We start from the raw sequence: 6015 nt of genomic DNA, 5'->3' as shown, positions 1-6015 counted from the left end.
ATAAAAAATACTGTCAACATCAATCACAGACATAGATCATTTGAAAGTCCATCTTATTTAACCAGGTTTTACAGCTGAAGTCTCTTAAGACCCCGAACAGACGTTATCCATCATTTTCTGAAGCTGACTTCTGAAACTTGTCACTAGTTCAATATCATATCATATCAAAGTCATAAAACACATTAATGAATCTGAAATATGTTTTGTTTTTTTTGTTTTTTTTTACCTACTCAAGAGGCCCTGGTGGTCTCCGGGACTTCAAAAGAACATTAGGGTTAAAGCAGCTTTTCTATGACATGTTCAATCAGTGAAAGTTGACATATACAGAACGACTAAATCACAAATTTTGTATCTTACCAATCATAGGAAAGACAATGCAGTGCTCAGAGCCAAAGTGTGCACAGGAAAACTGCTTAAACCTCAGAATAGGATGCATCAGTGACCTAATTAACTTTTCCCTGACTTTATCCTGAACTATCTCGAACTGGTGGTTCTTATTATCCACAATGACCACAAGGAAACCACATCAGACGCTGACCTCTGACCCGCGGACTGGATGTCTTCTGGAGGCCACCTTTTTTTTTTTTTTTTTTTTTTTTTTTTTGCAGGCTGTGACTGACTGATCTTTAACCATTCTGCCTCGCTTCCGCTCCGAATCTGGACTTCATTGTGGTCTGTACAATAAACCTGATGGCTGGCTTCCCTTCGAAAGTTTGAGAACATATAAAACATTGGATTATACATCAGACGTTATGCACCAGACACACTCTTATTCTTGGTGTTAACCGTGTGCCATAATCACTTTTGGCAACATGATGAGTTTTATATAAAACTTATTTAAAGTACACAGGAAAAACAATCCATCAGCCTGTCCCATCAACAGGCTTTAAGAATTTGGCATGTACATATGTATATACCCTTTATTTATTTTCCTTCTCTTAGTTGCACAAGTGAAACAGAATACTCTTCACGGCATAGCTATTTGGCACATTGATAAGCCAAATTTTATGCAAATTTTCTTCTTACAAGCAGTCCATGTTAGCGTTTTGGGGCTATAACTATTTGAAAAGGACTTGCAGCTTGCCAGAAAGTTTGGAGGCTGGACAACTGGCAGAGAGGTCTGCAGTCTGGAAGAAAAGGCCTGTGGCAGATCTCTCCAGCAATAACCTTTTCAATCATTTGTGTGATCTTAACCTTAGAGCAGAAACATGACCTGATTTAACAAGCCACCAGAACTGACAGATCACTCTAAGGGGAATGCTTCTGTCAAAATGAGTCCCAAAGGCAACAAGTATGTTAAAAAGGTTGTCTCATGCAGGATGATGCATGTTACTGTCCATTAGTAATGTTTTTATGTTTTTATGTGTGGCAATAAAGGAGTATATCTGTTTTTTTTTTGTTGTTGTTGTTGTGTCCTGCAGTGGTGGAAAGTAACTGAGTAGATTTACTTTTAATTTTTCAGATTAATTACATTAAAAACATGTAGTTGTACATACATTGTTACGGATTAAACCAGTGGCCTCCAACCTTTTTGGTTTGCGACTCCTTACAAAAAAGCAGTGTCTAGTTAAGGCCCTTTGTTATGTTTCAGATGTGTCTGACATTGCAGTTTCACAAAGGAGGGATTTTCCCTCTAAACTTCTCCATTGGTTTCATTTAAATGACAGTTTGAGGCCTAAATAAGTAAAATGATATAATATTTGACAAAAAAAGCAAAGATTCAAGTCAAAGCCCTGAAAAATGAATACAAATTCGAGTAGCAGAACTTTGCCTTTTCTTGTCTCCAACTCCATTTATCATCTCACGACTCCTACTGAACTGTAAATAACTGTAAATAAAGTGATAACAAGCTCCATATTCACCAGCTACAACAGTAAAATGCTCCTTACACATTGATACAACAGTATTAACAGTCTGATAATGTAATATATCAGTGACAGGGGCCTTTTTTTTCAAGCAGAACAACTTTGACTTTTAAGGATTTCTACTAAGAAAGTAGAAAAAGAAAATTACAGGCTGGAATGTGCAGTAAGAAAGGCGGGATCTGTTCAGTAGTTGGTTAAGTATATGAGCATGAGGTCATGACAGAAAGGAGCCCGTTTTTTGTTTGGCATGAGATCAAGCAGGAAAGTGCAGCCGCTGCCCCGTGCTGCATCTCTGTGGGCAAAACACAACGCTTGGTTTATTTGTCCCCGAGCCAAGAGGACACATTTTTCAATAGAAACTCATTTGTTTCAACTGAGCCAGCCAAGTTATGACTGATGCTATCTTTTATAGGGCAGCTGCAGCTCATATTCTTATAGAAATAATGGGATTTTCTTGACAGAGTCTGAAATTTGAATGAGTGCGAGAGGTTGGAAGTTAACTGTACTACTGCACTGATGTCATCTCAATGATGTGTGCGTGTGCATTAACTGCATATGTAAGATTTTTATGGGAAGGCAGGAGATGGGAGAGAAAATGACAGAGAGAAAAAAAAAAAAACATACCTCTGCTGAGTTTTCTATTGCGTCTCTGTCCAAAAGCAGCACTGTGTCTTTCTCTTACCAGAACATTTGTCAGACTAAACCACCAAACTGTTTGTGGTTTGGAAACTTGGTTTAGCTGAAAGGAAACTCCTTAGGGCTTGTTTTGTTTTCCTTTTTTTTACAGTCTATAGGAACATTCTTCCCAAAGTCATATTAAAAGGTTCGGTCGTGCATAGTCCCAACAGAAATTTTAAAAAAAACAAAACAGTGAAGAAAAATATCAGCCGTGCATGCGTTACAGTGGCCCATGTGGCCTTTTTTTTTTTGCTTTGCTTCTGGTGCTTGTGACCCTTTTAAAGTTCCCTCATTACATTTATTGCAGGACTGACATAATTTTGGATGTAACTTGTAGTCTGGAAGGACTCAACTGCTTGTTCAGTGAAGGAATTTTGGCCTTTTTGTTCATGTATGACCACATGCGTCCCTTAATTCTTGTGTTGCTTTTGGTAGCTGCTTAGTTTGCTTTTAAAATATTAAGTAATGCAAAACTTCATTCCGTGTTACAGGATTTTTTTTTTTTGTCTTAAAGAAATGTTTCAATATTTTGGGAAATTCCCTTATTTGCTTTTTTCCAAGAGTTAGATGAGAATATCAATACCACTCTCACATGAGGGTGGTATCAATCTTCTCTCTGCAAGAAAGCGAATGAGCGTATTTCTTGAAACAGTGAACTATTCATCTAACTGAGCTCCAAGAATTATACAAATACTGATCAACTGATCAAGTCAAACCCCTCCAGAAAGTAATTATTCTAGCTTTTTTACTTTACCAACTAAATCAGGTCTGTGTTTCATCTTCTTTCAATGGATGTATTCAATAAGCCACTGGGTCTGATTGCTAACAGGTTGGCTCCGTGCTCCTTTCTGCCTTGACAATCTCTCTACTTTATGGTGCGCAACAGAAACCACAAACAGACTATGAAAAGCTGTTCTGCCCCCGGCCCTTCGCTCAGTCATCATCACCACCCAGCCATCTCCAACGCACAACCTGGGCGGATCTGTGTGGCTGCGGCAAAGGGAGCGAGATTCGAGTCCATTCATTCAGTGACAAATTCTGCATATTCTTGCACAGATAAATGTCACTTACCCATGCTTAGTTCTTCTGTCTCTTGAACTATGGTCTTCTTTTGTTGTCTTGGGGGGGTTACAGACCAATATTCCCCATCCAAGGATGACCTCATGGGGCTAGCAGCTGCCATCATGATTCTCGCAGGAGTTAATAGGAACAGCATGTAGCCCCTGGAAAGGACAACTTCTTTCTTTCTTTCTTTCTTTCTTTCTTTCTTTCTTTCTTTCTCTCTCTGTCCCCACTATTTCAACACTAAAGAGCCAACTAAAGCTAACATTATTTATTTATTTATTTAGTCAATTTTTTACTTTTTTCGGAAGCTACAACTTTTTTCTTCCCCCCTCATTTCCTCATATTAAAGCTTTGACAAGGAAGAATGGTGTAATGATAAAGCCCCTGAAAAGTAGGCTTCAGATCTTTAAGTGGCTATGTCGATTTTTTTTTTTTTTACATTAATTACACTACATTACATGACTGCTTGTATGTGAAAGTGGTTGCTCATGGTGATGAATCCGCAGATAATTATCAGCCGACTCAGCTTTGTGGGGCTTTATAGCATCTTTCATCTCATTGCTTTTTCTCACATCTTGCATAGCGTTGTTTCGGCATCAGCGGGCAGATGTTTTCAGCTCTAAAAACCAACTGTATGTTAGCTGCCCAGCAAAAAAACAGCAAACATACAATAGTTATCGACTAGCTGGTGAACATAGTGGAGCATTTAGCAGCTGCCAGATATTCCTCTCAGGAGTTGGTGGAGACCAAAACAGAGCTAAAAGGAGATTGAATGAATTTGTAGGCTGGATGTGTAAATAGGCATCTGTTTGCTAACAACTCATAAAAGTGATAATATGTCAACACTGTGTTCACAGCTTGTTTCTGCTGCCTCCACTTGACCAAAAATTAATTATTGCAGGTTTAACATTATATATTCATCAATAAATAAGCAACCATCAAAGTTAGGGGGGGGGGGGACACATTTAGATATTATTTAGTGACAGTTTAATGCTCAAAAGTTCAGCTAATGTGCTTCTTCAAAACTAAATGAATGTGTTTTGATCATATTTGATTTACAGTACAGGTAACAACCTCCAACTGTCATCACCTTTTAATTCAGATATTTCTGAATCCTGATTGGTGCATGCAAGTATGTGGCATGAACCTTTCCCAACATAGCCCCACACACTTCACTCCACTGAAGCTCAGAAAAAAAAACAAATTCAGAAATCTCTCATGTGAAATCACCAAAAAATGTTGTAACAGAAAATTGTTTGTTTATGTACTTGCTGGACTCACTCAAAGAAAGACACTGATTAAGAAAATATGTTTTCAGGGCATTTCAAAGAATTGCAACTTGTCTTTTTATGGGAAAAATTAAAAAAAAAAACTTTCAGGATTTAGTTTTCATTTCTCATCAGTTCCAAAGTACTGATTTACATATAAATTCAAAATGTTTTGTGTATAAAAATATTAATAATTTTCAGTGATATCCTGTACTGAGCTGAGCTGCAGTCATTATGTAGAAGCAGGTGTCATGATTTTCCAAATGGAGGATATCTCTCTGCACAGCATGACGCTTCACTTGCTTCAGTCATAACACTGAAAATCTGGAGCTATATATATTCCTCCGTTGTCTCCTAACTGCTGCTCCTCTCGGCTCATTTATTATTGTCAGAACGACTGCAAAATCAATTCTGTTGGCTGACGGCTGCACATTCTAGTGATGCACTGTGCATCCAATATGATATCCGTCTCTGAGTTTTCAGCAGTTGGACCTGTGCTGGAATGTCTTGTGTAATGTGTGAGCCATATGACAGTTATTTATCAAACGGCAGTGCGCTCACCCACTATCTGGGCTTCAAATCAGACCACAGACAAAATCCAGCTCCTGGTTCCTCCCTGATGATACAGTCCCAACTTTATGTTTGGTTCTTGAGATAAAACAGCGTCGTTGGAATATCTCACAAGTAAACTTAAATTTTTACTTTTGTCGGTCGGCCACATGGTCGGTTCACCACTTTGGTTGAGACTGAAATATCTCAACAACTATTGGATGGGTTTGCATGAAATTTTGTACAGACATTAATGTTCCCCAGAGGATTGATGCCACTCACTTTGTTGATGCCCTTATGTTTCCATAGCAACACCATGAGGCTGACATTTGTGGTTTTGAGTGAAATATTTCAACAACTATTGGACGGATTGCCCTGAAATTTGGTACATCCATTTATATTCCCCTCAAGATGACTTGCAATGACTTGGCTGATCCTCTGACTTTTAATGTAACACCAACAACAGGTTCAAAGGGTCAAATTTTTGATTTGTCCAATACTTTGGTTTACTAGATGGTGAACAAACATTATCTCCTAAATCACGCATACTCGATAAGTGAACTCCGATCCAGACTGAAGAATAATTTAAT

Source organism: Thunnus albacares, chromosome 4, assembly GCF_914725855.1.
Source record: "Thunnus albacares chromosome 4, fThuAlb1.1, whole genome shotgun sequence".
Lineage (NCBI taxonomy): Eukaryota > Metazoa > Chordata > Actinopteri > Scombriformes > Scombridae > Thunnus > Thunnus albacares.
The sequence above is the reverse complement of the archived record's forward strand: the minus strand, read 5'-3'. Positions refer to the sequence as shown.